Source organism: Ochotona curzoniae, unplaced genomic scaffold, assembly GCF_017591425.1.
Source record: "Ochotona curzoniae isolate NIBS_2020 unplaced genomic scaffold, NIBS_Ocur_1.0 scaffold_2476, whole genome shotgun sequence".
Lineage (NCBI taxonomy): Eukaryota > Metazoa > Chordata > Mammalia > Lagomorpha > Ochotonidae > Ochotona > Ochotona curzoniae.
Genome location: NW_024467095.1, coordinates 1,927,958 through 1,945,910, shown reverse-complemented (window position 1 = coordinate 1,945,910; position 17,953 = coordinate 1,927,958).

The following is a 17,953-nucleotide window of genomic DNA, read 5'->3' as shown; positions in this document are numbered from 1 at the left end:
TGAGCCACCTGAGCGCTCCAACGATGCCGGTGCTTTCGTAGTCAAACCCATTTCTCCTCTTCGTGGAATACGTTTTCCAGCTTTTACATATTCAGCCATAGCTGCCCCCTCAGCAGGTAACAGGGCATGGCCACAGTTCAGAGGGTCAGCATCCGGAGAAGCAAGTGTCTGGGGAGCCTCGGGCCAGTTACACCCCAAGGTTCTTCAGCCTTTGAGCCATCTTCCCAGGGACTCTCCACAAACTCTTCTCCGAGGCTTCAGCGCTTGAATCACTGCTCTCCTCCTCCCTGTTCTCTTTAGATTTCATTTTCTTGTATTTCTTCGACCTGAAGTTCTTCCTCTTGTGTTTCTTTGCTTTCTCTTTGGTGTCTTCATCACAGGAGACTGTTTCCGAATCCGAGTCATTGCCACGATCCTCAGACCGTTTCTTGGCCTTTCACGTGATTTCTTTTCCTTTTCTTGGACCTTTCTTTCGAATGACGAGATTTCCTCTTTTTCTTTTCGTCTTCTGAGGAAGAACGGATGGAGTCCTTCGGCTCTTCATCCCCTGATGGCGTGTCTTCTTCAGAGTCTGGCTCCGGATTCTTTGCAGAAAGTCCGCACGCTGCAGGAGCGCCTCGTTCTCCAGCCTTTTCTCTCTCACTTGGTCTCTGCTCGCCCGGCAGGCTTGGCCACGGCCAGTCGCTCCCACACAGCCAGAGCCGAGGCAGCGGCCAAGGCAGCGCTGCCCGCCGGGCCGTCGTCGGGACCGCGGGCGCGAGCGCCAGGGATGGCTTCCTGAGCTGCGACCCAGGCGTCTGAGATGGTGGCACAGGCCACCGGGCCCCGGATCGAGAGCTGGAGTGCGAGCAGAGCGGCGATTTGCTGGACTTGGGGCTCCTAGACCAACTGCGACGTTTCCCCCGGAGCCGGCGAGCCGGAAATCCGAACCATGTTGCTGCGGGGACGGAGGGGGGTACTTTTTTTTTTCTAAGATAGAAGCCTGGTGCAGCAGCAGGCTCCGAGGGAGGAAGACCTGAGACAGCGGTGAAAGCGACGTCTTTTAAGCACAAGTGACCAGAGGGCAGGGATAAAATCCGTCAGAATCCTGTCCTTGCTCACGATAAAATAGAAAGTCATTTGAAGGGTGTGACTGGTATTTTCATTCTCATGATGCCTAAAAACCCAGAAGGGCGAGAGGCACTTTCCTGTTGCTGAAAACTGCTTCTGGGCACAAGCAAGATCGTTGTTCACTTTTTTTTTAAATTTTTTAAATTTTTGATCCTGTTGACATAGTTAATTAGGGTGGGAAGGGTTGAGGATTAGGGGAAAGTGGGTGAGACCATTGTTTCCAAATTTTCTTTTTCTTCTCCCTGTATCTCGCGGCAGCAGGGAGATAAGGGCAGAAGCCGCACCCAGACTCCCTGCTGCTCGGTATCTGGGCCCAGGGCATGGCCCCACCCAGTCTTATCCCAGGTGTACTGCTCAACTGGTTCTGATAGTTCTGAGATGCTGTTGCTTTCATTGCTCCAAGGACCAGGAACGCCATCCAAGCTCCATTGGCGGACAGTCCCCCGCAGTCTCCATTCGCGCAGGTATTTGCTGTCAACTCTTGCCTGGGTAGTTGACCAATTTATTCCATCCTCTATCTTCTGCTACGGTTCCAGCTGTCCTCTGCAGACCTCAATGGACATTCATATCCTCCACGTGCATGTGGGCGCGCCTTCCACTTCACCATCTTGAGCAACTGAGGAGGCCCAGTTCTGACACGTGTACTGCACGGGCAGCCCACAGATCCTGTGCTTCTCCCATGGTGGGAGTTCTAAGTCCAGCAGGTGAGTCGGGGGGACTCCACATCTAAAGTGACCCCCAACCTGACTCTTGTGTGCTTGTCACTGTGTGGTCTGGCTCTGTATCACCCACATCAACCTACACACTGGCAGTTGCAGTTGCTGGATCAGTTCTTTCTCCAGCCCCACTTCTTACATAAGCCAATGGGTGCTGGAGCCTAGCCCAACCCTGCCTACTGAAAACGCGGCCCTCATGTACATCAGTGGGAACTGCGGCCCAGTCAAAGTGACCCCCAGTATCCCTCACTAGGCCTGCCCCCAACTTCCTGAGTCATGCCTCGGTGGTGTCTGAGCTTGTCAGCATGTGCAGCAGACCGGTCCATTCTGTTCCACATCTCATTCAGCTCTCATAAATATCAGTGGGCATTGAAGCTTAATTCACTCCACCTGACCACACTATCCGCCTCACACTCATGCCAGCAGGTACCACCACTTAACTAGCCATGTCCACTACCAGCCTGGATTCTCATGCTCACTAGTGGAAGCCACAGTCCATCAAAGAGTGGCCCACATTTTCCCAGTCCCAGATTTTGCACTCTCCAGGTGGTTCTGCAGTCTAACTTGACAGAACTTGCTTTAAAAAAAAAATTCACTCCCCAAGTGACTGCAAAGGCCAGTGCTGCACTGATCTGAAGCCAGGAACCAGGAGCTTCTTCCAGGTCTCCTATGTGGGTTCAAGGTCCCAAGGCTTTGGGCCGTCCTCAAGTGCTTTCCCAGGCCACAAGCAGGGAGATGCCAGGACTAGAACCAGTGCCCATATGGGATCCTGGCATGTTGAAGGTGAGGACTTTAGCCACTAGGCCACTGAGCCAGGCCCAACAGAAATTTCTTTAGTGCATATGTGCTAGGTCCCAGGAATACAATCTGGAATAAAGTTGATAACTACTCTACTCAAGTTCCTAGTTTAATTTTTTAAAAAAAGATTTATTTTATTTGAAAGTCAGATATACAAAGAGGAGAAACAGAGAGGAAGACCTTCTGTCTGTTGATTCACTCCCCAAACTGCAGCAATGGCTGGGGCTGAGCCAATCTGAAGCCATCAGCCAGGAGCCTCTTCTGGGTCAAGGCTTTGGGCCGTCCTCCACTGCTTTCCCAGGCCACAGGCAGGGAGCCGGATGGGAAGCGGGGCCACCAGGATCAGAATCAGCGTCCATATGGGATCCTGGTGCATGCAAGGTGAGGACTTTAGCAGCCAGGCTAACATGCCAGGTCCTCTAGTCTAATTATTGAGGCGCTCTAGTCTAATCCTGGAGGAGTGTGTGGACTTCGGCCCGGCCCAGTCCCAGGCATCTGGGCAGAGAACGAGCACATGGGCCGCTCACAATGTTCTTCTCTCTCCCTCTCAAAATGCATAAATATAAAAATGCTTTAGCGCTTATAATTAACCGGAGAGAGGCAGCAGGAAGGTCGTTGATCCTTGAGAGTTGCCATGCGTTCCCAGGAAGAAATACCTGGGTCTTTCATGGCTTCCCACAAAGTCAGAATTTGGTAGAAGCATACTTACTGCACATAAGCCACGACTTGAAATTCAGGAAGTTGTCACACCATACTTTAAAAGGGATAATAAACACGTATTGACATATCCACTAGGAGAGTGTCCATGAAAGAAAAAAGACTTGAAACCTTAACATGGAACGAATCGTTCCACTGGCAGGGATTTTGACTAAGCAGTGTGGACTTCAAATATGTATAGGGGGACGTTGGATGAAAAGAAAATGCATGTGCTACGTGTCCCCGTAACTGCTGCAACATGAGACTCAAGGAAGGCCAGCCTCCATGCTGCAGAACAAGTCATAGATGAAGCGTGCAACGGAGCGCAGCACAGCTGCAAGCGAAAACACCTTGCAGAGTGCGTTTCCCTCCAAGTGCAACAGGAAAACATGCCAGAGTAACATGACACTAGATTTTCTGCCTTTTCCTATGCCTACCATGTCACATGGGGATAGGAATGTTGAACTCGTAACTCTCGCTGGAAGACTACTCTGCTGCAGTGATCTAGGGAGGAAGAGTGGTCGGGGAAGCAGTGGAGGGAAAGCGGAGAGGAAGCGGGGAGAGCCTCATACCCACAACATCATATCATGGAAAATAATGAGAATAACCTTAAAAAATAGTTTTCTAACAAAAATGTCCTGAATTTGAATGGATCAACTTTGAAATATTATAAAGGGGGTTCAAACATTAAATGAAAGTTTAGAGTAAAATGAATGATTCTGAAGTGCACTGCAACCCTGACATTGCACAGAAATGAAACGGATAAGTTGTGAACTGAACTAAATTTCCATCCCTTTGAACACACAGGTAGAAATGTAATAAATCTAAATAAACTTCTCACACAAGCCATGCAGGCAGAAATTGTTTTCTTGACCTTCCTAATTCAATGTTAGAACATACTTTTTATGGGGTCAATGCTTGGCACATCTGCTTAAATTACCTACAACATGGGCACCCCATATGGAGCGCCGGTTAGAGTCCCAGCTGTTCCACTTTCCATCAGTTCTCTGCAAATGAGCCTGGGAAAGCAACGGAGATTCTCCACATCCTTGGGCCCCTGCACTGTGGGAGACGCAGCTGAAGCTTCAGGCTCCTGTCTTCAGCCTGGCGCAGTCTCGGCTGAAGCAGCGATCAGGTCATCTTGACCAGCAGATCAAAGTTCTTTTTCACTATCCCAGCTCTCTCTATAACTCTGCCTTTCAAATTCATAAAATAAATATTATATGTACTTTATTCTTTACAAAAATTTATTTATTTTATTTGAAAGTCAGAGTTACAGAGAGAAAGGGAGAGAGATCTTTCTTGCACTGATTCAGTCTCTAAATGGCTGCAATGACTGGAGCTGAGCCAATCTGAAGCTGAGAGCCAGGGGCTCCTGTTGGGTCGCCCACAAAGGTACAGCGACCAAAGGTCTTGAGCCACCCTCTGCTGCTTTCCCAGGCCAGTAGCATGGTGCTGGATCTGAAGTGGGACAGTCAGAACTCAATCTGGCACCCAGAAGGCACACTGACTCTGCAGGTGGAGGATCAGCCTGCTGTGCCATGCTGCTGGCCCCTCTTCCTATAGCTATATGTACATATAATTTTTGTTCATTAGCTTCTTTCATAAATGGAGACACAGGCTAACAACTTGGTCATTAATGCCAACATGAAGATCAGGTACTGCTAGTTTATTGTCTATAAATATCAAGAGTGCAATTAGGATGTTTTTAGTCTTTCAACTAGCAGGTAAACCAATCAGTCATAGAAAACATGACAGTGAACATCAACAAGGCCCACCCTCGTGGAGCTTGCAGTTTGGTATCATTGCTGCCTCCCCACATATCACATGAAGGCTACTATTTTCATGCATATACTTGTATTATGATACTTTCTGATTAAGAATATCAAACTAATAAGAAAAATTTCTTCCACAGAACATGCAGCAGAAACAGCAAGATTATCAATTTAAAAGTACTTGACCTGTATAATTTGAGGAACCACATTTTTTAGATTGATTTTTATTAGAAAGTCAGATGTACAGAGAGGAAAAGAAAGAGAGAGGCAGATCTTCCATCTGTTGATTCACTCCCCAGGCAGCTGCAATGGCCTGAGCTGAGAGGATCCGAAGCCAGGAGCCAGGAGCTTCTTCCAGGTCTCCCACGTGGGTTCAGGGTCCTAAGGCTTTTGGCTGTCCTCAACAGCTTTCCTGGACCACAAGCAGGGCTCTGGATGGAAAGCATGGCTGCCAGGATTAGAACTGGCACTCATATGTGATCTTGGTGTGTTCAAGGTGAGGACTTTTGCCACTAGGCTACTGTGCTGGTCCCCACATTTTTAATGAAAATATATTATTGTTCACATTTACAACATTATTTGTATAACACACATACGATAAATACACATCATATGTTGCAATGCTCTTTGCTATGACTAATTTATGAGACATTAACTTGCATGAAATCAGATTCATTACAGGAGAGTCCAGCGTCGTGGTGCGGCAGGTTTATCTGCCACTTGGAATGCCTGCATGCTATGTCAGAGTTCCAATTAGAGTCCCAGCTACTTCACTTCTGATCCAACTCACTGATAACATGTCTGGGAGGCAGCAAACATGACTCCAAACACTTTGGTCTCTGCCACCTCAGGGGAGACCCAGTTGCAGTTCCTGGTTCCTAGAAACAGCCCTGCAGCCATGCAGGGGAGTGAACCAACACCTCAGATCTCTCTCTCTCTCTCTTTCTCTCTCTCTCTCTCTCTCTCTCTCACACAATCTCTCTAGCACTCTGCCTTTCACATAATAAATCAATCTTTTTGTAAAAGAAAGACTATGACTCAGCCTGTCGTGTCAGGCTGAACTCCATCCACGACTCTCCCGTGGGTGGCAGAGGCATCGTCCTCCCAGCGTGCATGGGCAGCAAGCCAGAGAAGAAGTGAAGCAGTTAGGACTTGAGCCAGGCACTCTAACAGGATGTGAGGGCATCCCAGGCGCAGGCTGATCGTGCTGTGCGCCAGCACCAACCCTGAAACATACCTTCCAAGATGTGTGGCTTAGTGGACTGACACTGTTGGGCATAACACTGAGGGGTCCCGAGGAAGACACTCCGGAGTGTGCAGCCCTCGCTGCGCATCCAGCCGTGTCCTGCAGGAGGAAGCTCTGGACTCTTTGCAGTCCATCTAGGACTTCTGCAGGGAAGCTAACTCTTACTCCAGATCTCATTCCATGAGTCACAGCTAATCACACATAGCCTGGCATACAGCAGGCTGTGTGCTCAATGGCCGCTGCTAAGCAAATGAACAAATGGGCAAAGGTGGAGTAAACTCACAAGCGGCATCACAGGAACAAAGGAAAATGACTTAGTCAGTAACCCATTCCGTAACTATTTACAGGTTTCTATAAATAGGTACTATGTGATGATACTGTTCCAGGATTGGGAAAACCACACTGGACATGAGCGTGCTTGTCAGCCGGGGTAGAGCAGCAGTGACTCCACAGCCCTGTGGGAGTGAGGCGGACACTCCCTTCCAGGAATGTGTGCAATGCTGAATCACCCTAACCTTGTCTCCACGCACAAGGTCAGCACCTGACAGGATGAATGAGCACCCTGCACCACACCTCACACACATTCGCAAAGCCCTCCCACGCACACACACCTAAGCTGTATAAAAGCCCAGCACTGTATATCCTGGACAGCTATTTCCCTTACCATGATGGCCCCACCATGTAGACGTGGTCCTGGGCCATCTCCTGCCAGAAAGCAATCCGTCAGATTCTCTCTCCCCTAAGAAAACCGTTTGGCTAAACAAAAAATCTCTCTCACTCACTCCCAATGGCCTTTTAACCTAGCAACACTAACCATCAAGGAATTAACAGTGTAATTGAAGAGACAAATATGAACTCACAGACCACCACTACAACGCAAATACATGTATGAAATGAGTGGTACAAAAACCGATAAGGTGTGATGAGAGGGTATGACACGGGGACGTGACTTTGTCAAGGGGGCCAGGGAAGGTATGACACGGGGACGTGACTTTGTCAAGGGAGCCAGGAAAGGCTTCCTTGGGTATGAAAGCAGAGCCTTCCAGGCAGAAAGGCTCTGGAGAGTGCACAAGTCCTCAGAGGAAAATTGAGGTCCAGGGTGACCACTCGGAAGAGGACGCATGCAAGGTGAGGTGAGAAAGAGGCTTGTGGGCCACGTCATGGAGTCCTGAGCAGAGCATCTGAGTGTGCAAAGGTTGAACTTGCTCACTACGCTCAACATGCACACCAAACATGTCATTAGACATGCATGCATAATGTCCCTATGTACATACATGCGCTATGTTCATAAAGACTTTTGGCAATATTGTAGACATAATAAAACTCAATTCAGGGAGTTTCAGTGCATTGCATTACAGAGCTGTGCAACCATCACCACTGTTGAATTTCAGAGGCTTATAATCACCCCAGAGAGCCCCCAGAGCCATGAACATCGCTCTTCCACCCCCCCCCCCACAGCCAGTTTCTTGGCACCATTAACCTGCTTCCCAAGAGTCTGTGAATACACTTATTCCAGATAATTCATATGAATAAAGTCACATGATAGTGTCATTTTCTTATGCTTGGCTTTAGTCACATAGCACAGTTTTTCAAGGTCCATTCAAGCTTTACCATCTATCACTACTTCATTTCTTTTCTTTTTTTAAAGATTTATTTACTTTTTATTGGAAAGGCAGATATACAGAGAGAAGAGACAGAGAGGAAGATCTTCCATCCAATGGATCACTCCACAAGTGGCCAGAGTTGAGTTGATCCGAAGCCAGGAGCCTCCTCCCAGTCTCCTACAAGGGTGCAGGGTCCCAAGGCTCTGGGCTGTTCTCAAGTGCTTTCCCAGGCCACAGGCAGGGAGCTGGATGGGAAGTGGAGCTGCCGGGATTAAAACCGGCACCCATATGGGATCCCCGCGCGTTCAAGGCGAGGACCTTAACTACTACGCTATCGCGCCGGGCTCACTACTCCATTTCTTTTAAATGCCGAATACCATCACACCGTGTGGCCATATCACATTGATCTGCTCGCCCACTGACAGACATTTGGGCTGTGCTACTCTTTTTACCTTTATGCATATTGTTGGCATAATTATTAGTGTCCAACTTTTTGTGTAGATGTGTATTCTAATCTCTTTTTTAAAAGATTTATTTATTTTCTATTGCAAAGTCTGGCATATATAAAGAGGTGGAGAGACAGAGAGAACTTGCATCCAATGATTCACTCCATAAGTGACCACATTGGCCAGAGCTATACTGATCCAAAGCCAGGAGCCAGGAACTTCCTCCAGGTCTCCCAGGCAGGTACAGGGTCTCAAGGCTTTGGGCTGTCATTCACTGCTTTCCCAGGCCACAAGCAGGGAGCTGGATGGAAGTGGGGTCATGGGGATTAGAACTGGTACCCATATGGAATCCTGGCATGCTCAAGGCGGTGACTTTAGCCACTAGGCCACCATGCCAGGCCCTCTAATCTCTTTTGTATTCATAAAAAGAGTGGATTTTCTGGGTCATATAGATGGTCTGTTAATGGTCACTGTTAGCGTCGGAGAGAGGAGCTTTTGGCCTCTTCTCCATTCTGTCTAGTCTGAGCTCAACAGTGCCCCATGCTACTGGGATCATGCTGACATTTTTGTGTTGGCCTCGTATTCCATCCAGCACCTGACCTGGACTATCCAAAGCAGGCAGCATTCAGGCCATGTGGGAACCTGAGCAGACAGGGCACTAAACCTGTATAAGTCTTCTTGTTGCCTATTCAAAGATATGGTAGCTAAGGTCTTTTTAAATAGCAAAGCTTGCACACAGTAGGATTCTAAGAGGGCTATGTGTTTTGTAGGGGCAGTGCGATAGTTTATCTAACCACACTAGAAGGATTTACTGCACATTGTGCTAACAAGTAAGACCAAACTCATTTGTATCGACATACTTCCTCATTTTCTCCTTTTCGACAATCTGTCATTTGCCTCAGCTGTTATCCACATTTTAGTTACAGTTATTTCTCGTTTCTCTAATTTTATACCAGAAAGCCCACTCTATTATTGCAAACCCCCAATCTAGTTAATATTTTTATTCCCACTCCTTGCTCTTTCATTTTCTTGCATTTCTTGTACAGGAGCATCTTCAGCTAGATTCAAAATTTTTTCATTATTACAAGATAGAAGCATCTGATGTCTTCATTCTCTCGTACTCTGAACATACCCAGCCCATTTGCACACTGAAAGACTTATTTCTTTATAACAAATTACTTTCCTTTTTGCTCTTATAAATAAGGCTTACATTATTATGTTGATTTTTTTAAAATTATGTGTAGAGATAATTTACATTATCTATAACTTTCATTTCAGGATTATGAAGAAAGCATTACACAACAGTAGTTAGGAAAATGGAACACTGGTTCTAAGACAGTGAAGCGTCACAGGTCTACACCACAGCCTTATCTCCCATGGAGCAGCCAGTTGCCTGACCCAGACACCGTAGTGTGAAGGGTACCCTCTGTTCTATGGTAGGCTGTCTGAGGTTTGGGCTTCCTTCCTTTTTTTTTTATTTAAGATTTTATTTATTTGTTTGTTTATTTATTTAGTTAGTTATTTATAAGGAAAGTCAGATATACAGAGAGGAATATCTGTCTGCTGATTTACTTCCCAAGTGGCCTAAACAGTTGGAGCTGAGCCGATCTGAAGCCAGGAGCCAGGAGCCTCTTTTGGGTCTCCCACATGGGTGCTGGGTCCCAAGGCTTTGGGTCATCCTCAACTGCTTTCCCATTCCACAAGCAGGAAACTGGATGGGAAGCAGGGCCACTGGGACATGAACAAGTGCCCATGTGGGATCCTGGCACACTCAAGGCAAGGCGAGGAGGACTTTACGTGCTAGGCTACCACACTGGGCCTTGGACTTCCTTTTTAATAGATAAAAGGAATTTAGGTAATTATCTTCAGTCCAGGTCTGGTTTCAAGATCAAAGAAGTCAGACAGCCATCCCAAGCACTTGCACCATCTTCTACTGCTTTCCCGAGCACGTTAACAGGGAACTGGATGAGAAGTGGAGTAGCTGGACTCATTGAGCACTTGGATGATGGGTGCCGGTATCACAAGCGCTGGCTCATCCCGCTGCTCTAAGTGCTGCTCCTGCATGTGTTCTGCTGGCCTGCTTCTCCTGGCCAGCTATTTCTTCTAGCCATGTTGCCTGAACCTTGCTCTCGGGCCCAACCTGAGAATTACTTCCTTCGGGGTCACTTGCAAAAACCTGTCAGCTCTGGGTTTCTTCAGGGTCAGAGATGCCTTCTTTAAGCAAAACAAGCCACATTAACAGCAGATGACAGAAGCAGGAGTAACCAGTTTCCTTCCATACCCTCTAGGCAAATCCAGGTGCTGGGAAACAAACAAACAAAAAACCCTCTGGAAGCCTTGACCATGTTAAACTGTCTATGTTGGCAAAGTGGTTTTTCGTGAGACCCTCATGCAGGTCCTCCTATATAAATGTGTAAGGCCCACAGCAAAATGAAAAGTTAGGGCTCATACTCTGCACCTCAATTTGAGACACAAGCAACCCCCAGAGAGTTAGAACGTCCCTGCCAATAAATGATCCAATACTTGTAGGAATTGTGTTCAAAAGACCCCTACCAAATCTACTACAATGCTGTCAGCCTGGGACGAAGGCAGCTACTAACTTGTCCTTTCCTGAGACAGCACAGGGCATGCACCTGACTCTGACCATCCTGGTACCTGCGTCTAGGACCCCAGCAGGGAGACAACACAATGCAGGTGACTTGGCAGCCGTCAGGCAAAGGCTGCAGCAGTCATGGAGTGAGGCTGGCTGAGGATGAGCCAAGGTGGAAGCAGGGCACCAGGAGCAAAGGGTCAACACCAGTGACCCTGTCCAGGGGAGCCTGCAGGAAGTGACACTCCGGAGAGTTAAGGCTCTAGCCCCCTTGTTACACATCAGGCTTTATTTACAAAGCAAAGATTCAAAAATAAAAGTATTAAACTTTCAAGGTAGAAATCAGAGAGCATTAACCAACAAGCACGGGGGACTTCTTAGATGAGGGCACAGTATTTTGTGCAAGTAGATTTTTTTTTTTTTTGGTAGAGTTTCTTCAAACACATGGCAGCAAAAATACCAAGTCATCCTGGAAGGGATAGGGGACTTGGGGCCAGAAGAACTAGATTCTTGTCCTGAGTTTCAGACTTACTTAATATCATCACTAAACATTCAAAACCGTGCTTTGATCCTTCTATACGGGCATCCTATCAGGCAATAAAGGGTTCCCTAGTCTGTCTTACAGATAGGTGGAGCCCTAAGACTAAGTTCTCTCTAGCAGAACTGGAACACAAGTGACAGTGACACGGGCCACCACAGGTCAAACCCTGCACACTGTCCTGTCACCAGCCCTCCGTGGCTTTGTAGATCTTTGTAGATGACAAGGACCTGGATATAGAAAGTCTTAACCAGAAGCACAAGGAGCCCCTAAGGATGCAAGATACAGGATTCAGGACATCTGTGATGTAGATGAGAAAAATCAATTTTATTAGTGATTTTTTACATGAATAGCATTTCCTTTCACTATTAACTGTGTCAAAACACAAAATATGAGCCAGGAACCAGGCACTTCTTTGGGGTCTCCTACACGGGTACAGGGTCCCAAGGCTTTGGGCCGTCCTTGACTGCTTTCCTAGGCCACAAGCAGGGAGCTGGATGGGAAGTGGAACAGCGGGACACAAATCAGCACCCACATGGGATCCCTGCACATGCAAGGTGAGGATTTAGCCGCTGAGCCATCACACTGGGCCCCATTTCTTTTTTATTGGAAAGTCAGAGTTAAAGAAAGGAGCAACAGAGAGAGATCTTATATGCTGGTTCACTCCCTAAATGGCCACAAAGGTCAGAGTTGGGAAGTTTCGAATCAGGAGCCAGGAGTTTCTTCGTGGTCTCCTGTATGGGCACAGGCAAATCCCTGGGCACCTGCACCCATGTGGGCCCCTGCACCCATGTGGGAGACCGGGAAGAAGTGAATTCCTGTCATCAGGAAGGAGCTTTCCAGCTCCTGGCCTCGACCCAGCCATGGCAGTCATTTAGGAAGTTACCAGTGGATGCAAAAGCGCGCTCTCTCTCTCTCTCTCTCTGTCTATAACTCTCTGCCTTTCAAATAAACAAAATAAATCTTGTTTTAATGGGAAAGTTAAATAAGCATATGAAGTTCTACAAAACTGAATGGAAAGCTCTCATTCACAAAGGCTGATCCAAATCCACTATTAACAGAAGAAGGAAGATTTTTTAAAAATTGAAAAAGGTAAGGTTTTAATAAACAAGATTGGACACAGGCATCTTGCCATGATCTTTTTTCTTGCCTTCTCATATGTGATAAATGGACTGATCACATTAAATGGGAATTCAACAGGAGGTATTCCAGGAAAGCTATCCAAGTTCGTTTATTTTTATAACAGTGTTTTTGATACTGCAATGTTCTCCTCATGAAGTCAAGAGTATACTCCGGAATCTATAATCTGTCGAGCCTCTGTACATGAGCCCTTGTGCTGAATGGCCTTAGTTCCAGAGGCTGCAGCTCTTTTTGGTTGGTTGGCAGATACGTTAAAATGAAAGGGGATTTGGTTTTGAGCTGTTTGCCAGGACTGGAGGTGGGTCAGACTGGTAAGACAGAAGTAGCAGTTGTCATATGTGTTGGCTTGGGCTGAGCTAAACTGGAGCACGCATGGGTGTGCATGAGAGACACTTGGACTGTGCGATAGTCCAGACCAATACACAGCATATGCCAGTACACACAGACAGGGGCTTGGGGGAAGGATGCCGGTAGGGGTTATTGAAGGCCACCCCAACTACACCAGGACACGGGATGGTGTGCATGAAGACTGGACCTGTGGCAGGCTTGGCTGGCTGCGCCGCAGTACCCATCAGTTTGTGGGAGTGGTGGGGCCGGGGGCAGAGGTACAAGCAGCTACATCTACCAGTTGTATATTGGCTGGTTAAGGTTACAGGACATTTAATTCACCTCCTATTCCCTTAAAAAGATCTGTTTGGTGTTTCAAAGAATAAGGCACTGATTTATGCTAAACCAGTTAATAAAAATGGAAAATGGTATTCTATCAAATGTATGCATGGATTCTGTGGCGCTAATATGAAAATAAGAAATATTATGACACTAAATCTCTCAACACATTCTTGTTGAGACACAGTCCCTCAGTTTATCTACCCACACACAGAAGATAATAATACTTACTGTCCAAGCAGCTTATGATAGTTATTGAAGGTAATAACACCTTGAAAATGTGACTGCTGATGGCTGACTGATTCTAATGTATTTTTTTCATCAGTGGTGTGTGTGTGTGTGTGTGTGTGTGTGTGTATGAGAGAGAGGGTAGGTTGTGAACATTTCTCACCTTAGAAAGAAAGTGGCAATGTCCTTTTTTTTTTTTTTTTTTGGTCCAAAAAGACAGATTAAACAGCTTCTTTAACTTAGAAGACTGTATCACTACTGTCTATTCTAAGGCGGCATTCACATTTTTCACAGGCTAACCAAATGTTTGCTCCTTAATTAGGCTCTAGCATCAGCAGCAAGTGAAACTTCATTCATTGACTCCAGAAACATTTATTGGAGACTGAGTTGGAGAATGTCTTTTTTGATAAGATGTCTCTATCTTCAGCATGGATAAAGCCCGCCAGCTGTGGACAGTGGTGTAGGTTGCATTGTACCTGGGCAAGTGTTACACTGCTGGGAGAAAAGCAGCTAATAGCTGGCGGGAATCCTGGGCAATGGTAAATCTGTTAACCACACTGATATGCCAGCATAGTTGCCCAGCCTAGTCTACTTTTTTTTTCTAAAGATATGTGGGAGGTATCGGTCTGTGAGCCCAAGGGACTGGGGAATCTGGTGGGTCCCAGGTCACTTGGCCTGGGTCCGAGGCTCCCCTGCTTGCTGGGCGTTACCGGGGGGTCACTCTGACTAGGCTGCATTCCCCACACTGTGCATGGCGTCCAAGTGTATGGTGGGCAGGGATGTACTGAGCCACAGCATCCATTGGTTTGTGTAAGGGATGGGGCTAAAGAAAGAACTGACTCAGCAATTGCAACTAACAGTGTGCTTATAGGCTGATGTGAGTCACAGACTGAGCCAGACTCTATACTGGCTGGCACACATAAGAGCCAGGTCTGGGATCCCCTCAGAGAGGTCTCTTTTGGGATCCCCCCAGCTGAGTCATTGAACTTGAAATTCCAAGCATGGAGAGAATTTGCTGTATCTGTGGACTGACTGTGGGGTACATACGTCAGAACTGCGCATCCTCAGTGGTTAAGAGCAGTGGACGGCACACCCAGATGCACATGGAGGATAAGTACTCCAATGGCGCCTGCAGAGAACATCTAGTGTCACAGCAGAGCAAGGAGGGCAGAAAAAATTGGCCAACTACACTAGCCAAGCATTGGCAGCAAATATTTGTTGGACTCTAAGGTGGACTATGTCAGCCAATAGACCTTGGAAAGATTTCTTCGTCATTGGATTGGCAAAAATTGACAGCATTTCAGAACTATTTTAACTACTTAAACTGAACTCTCAGAGCATGTTCCACATCAGGGACTCTGGGATGATATCTGGTGGCTGTTCCCCATCCCTGGGGAAATGAGGCAATTGGGAGGCTGGGTGTGGCTTCTGCCCTTATCTCTTCCCTTCTCCCAGATACAAGAGGAAGAAAAAATTTGGAAACAATGATCTCACCCATGTTCCCCTAACCCTTGATTCTTCCCACCCTGATCAACTATGTAAATATCACAATTTTTTTTTAAAAAAAGAAAAGAAATTCAGGCTATAGGTTGATCTATATATGAATATCTATGTATCGGGCCTTAAGCCTATTCATTTAAGGCAATCATAACATGGGTTCCTATTGCTTTGTTTCTGACGTTAGTAAAGTTACTAATACTCTGCAAAAGGAAGTGCAAGGCATATTTAAAATGGCATCTTGGCAAGGCAATAGGGAACACAGCGAAAACAGGCTACCCTGGACACAAAACCCATAGAGTTCTCTCATAAACAGGGACATTTTTAAATCTTGAAAAAACACAATCCAGGACCTCTGGGGAAATTCTTTTCTATGTAGTTATTCAATCGTTGAGAAGCCTGGAAAGCCACGAATGGCAACGAGGAATGGCAGTAAGGAAACGGGGAGAGATCTTGGAAGGATAACAGAAAACACATTAGAGATTAGTTTCCAGTGACGTCAGCGCTGATTAAGATGGGAATCCAGCAAGGCTGCCCTTCCTCGGTGCCTGCTGGAACCACAAAGTCCTGTGTGGTGTTCAAGTTGGGGACACAAGAAACTCCTAAACAGTAGGCCTAGAGGACTCATTCAATTAAAAAAAAAAAAGGCAAGAAACTAATGCATATGCAGACTCCATTGATGACAGAGTGAAGAGATAAAAATATAAAAATATGTGAAAAGGTATTAATGCTGAGAAGAAACAGCCGAGAGCTAAGGTTAATGGGATTAAGCAAATGGAAAAATGAAAAAGTGCAGTAAAAAGTACTTGAATGGTATCTTGGGCACATCTTTTCCTACTTGCCTTTCCATGCTAGTGTGTGAATTAAGTGTCACATTCTCTCTGCCCTAGTGACTCACACGGGTGAATGTTCTTTCCTTACAATCAAGGAGTGGTCACAGGTTACCGACATTCCTCACATTTTAGTATGGCACATGATGCCCACATTTTTTGCAAGTGAGAACCAAATGGGGAATTTCTTCACTCCCCGTGGTTATGTCACATCTCATACTAATTCAAAGAAAAAACCTTGGAGGAGGAGGTGACTCGGAGTCGATGTTCAAGACCAGCAGGTGCATCCAACACACAATGTGTGGCAAAGTCTGGGCACTACTGACAAAGTGTGCCAAGGCAAATGACCACAGAATTCATGCTGACAACTGATAACAGTATTCTAAGGAAGACTGCACTAACAGCACAGTCAGATCATAGATTTTCTCCACAGGAAGGAGCAAGAACTGATACTGCAGGCAAACAACAAAAGTTAGGAGAGCCAACAATCGGGAAACAGAAACTGGGAAACAGTGGCATGGGTTCATGCTGGGATACCTTGATGAACTGTGCCAAGGACTAACTGCCATGAGCTGAAAATAAAAGGATGCTCTCCCTCAGTTCTATGGGTGCAAATCAAGAGTTTAGACCAATGGCATCATAATTTATTTATTTTTTACCTTAGCCAGTGCTGATTTTTACCTCAGATCATCAAGGCTATTTGGAATTGTTTTCAGTTCCTTTCCTTTTTCTTTTTCGCTTTTTGATAGAGTATCTCAGAGTCATTGGAATGGTTTCTTGTAGATTTTTAACAATGTGTAAAGTGATCTACACTTATACATCTGGAAGTGACTCAAAGGCATGCAAGGCTCACATCACACAAAATTACACCCATGGGAGAGATCTGAGAGAAGCTCCTGGCCCCTGGCTCCTGGCCCCTGGCTCCTGGCCCCTGGCTCGTGGCCCCTGGCCCCTGGCTCGTGGCTCCTGGCCCCTGGCTCCTGGCTCCTGGCTCCTGGCCCCTGGCTCCTGGCTCCTGGCTCCTGGCTCCTGGCCCCTGGCCCCTGGCCCCTGGCTCCTGGCTCCTGGCTCGTGGCCCCTGGCTCCTGGCTCCTGGCCCCTGGCTCGTGGCCCCTGGCCCCTGGCTCCTGGCTCGTGGCCCCTGGCTCCTGGCTCCTGGCTCCTGGCCCCTGGCCCCTGGCTCCTGGCTCCTGGCTCCTGGCTCGTGGCCCCTGGCTCCTGGCTCCTGGCTCCTGGCCCCTGGCTCCTGGCTCCTGGCTCGTGGCCCCTGGCTCCTGGTTCGTGGCCCCTGGCCCCTGGCTCCTGGCCATTGTGGGTATTTGGGGAGTGAACCAAACATGCAAGACAGTTAGATATCCTCTCTCCCTCTTTCTGTCTTGCACTTCACCTTTCAAGTAAATTATATATACTGGCTAGACAGAAGGGAACCCACCAGCATATGTGTGAGTTGGATAGTAGAGTTGGTTAGGTTGAATTAGGCTTCAATGCTGAATGGGATATGGGACAGACTGAACCAATCTGCTGTATATACTGGCAAGCACAGGAACCAGGGCAGGGGGCGGGCTTGGTAGGGGTCATTGTGGGTCACTCCGACTAGGCTACAGCTCCCACTGGTTTATGTGAGGGCCAAGTGTGTTCTTGGTAGAATCAGGCTAGACTGCAACACGCATTGGTTCCAGTGGAAGACAGGGCTGGAAACAGAACCAACTGACCCAGCAATTGCACCACCAGCTGATTGGGGCGATGGACTGTACTGGGCTCTGTACTTGTAAGTACATACAAGAATCTGATCTGGGATCACCTCAGACAAAGTTTTTTTTGGAATCTCCCCAATTGAACTGCCCAACTCTGAACCCTAACCATGAAGATAAGTGTAGGTTCCACGCTCTGCCATGGAGTACAAGTGCCAGAACCGAGCCTCCTAAGAGGCTCAGATGGAGCAGTGGACAGCATAACCAGGTGCACATGCAGAGGATACCTGGCACCACAACAGAAGACAGAACAAATCAATCAACTACCCCAGCCATATGTTGGCAGTGAAAATCTGGGCTAATGGAGACTGTAAGGTGAACT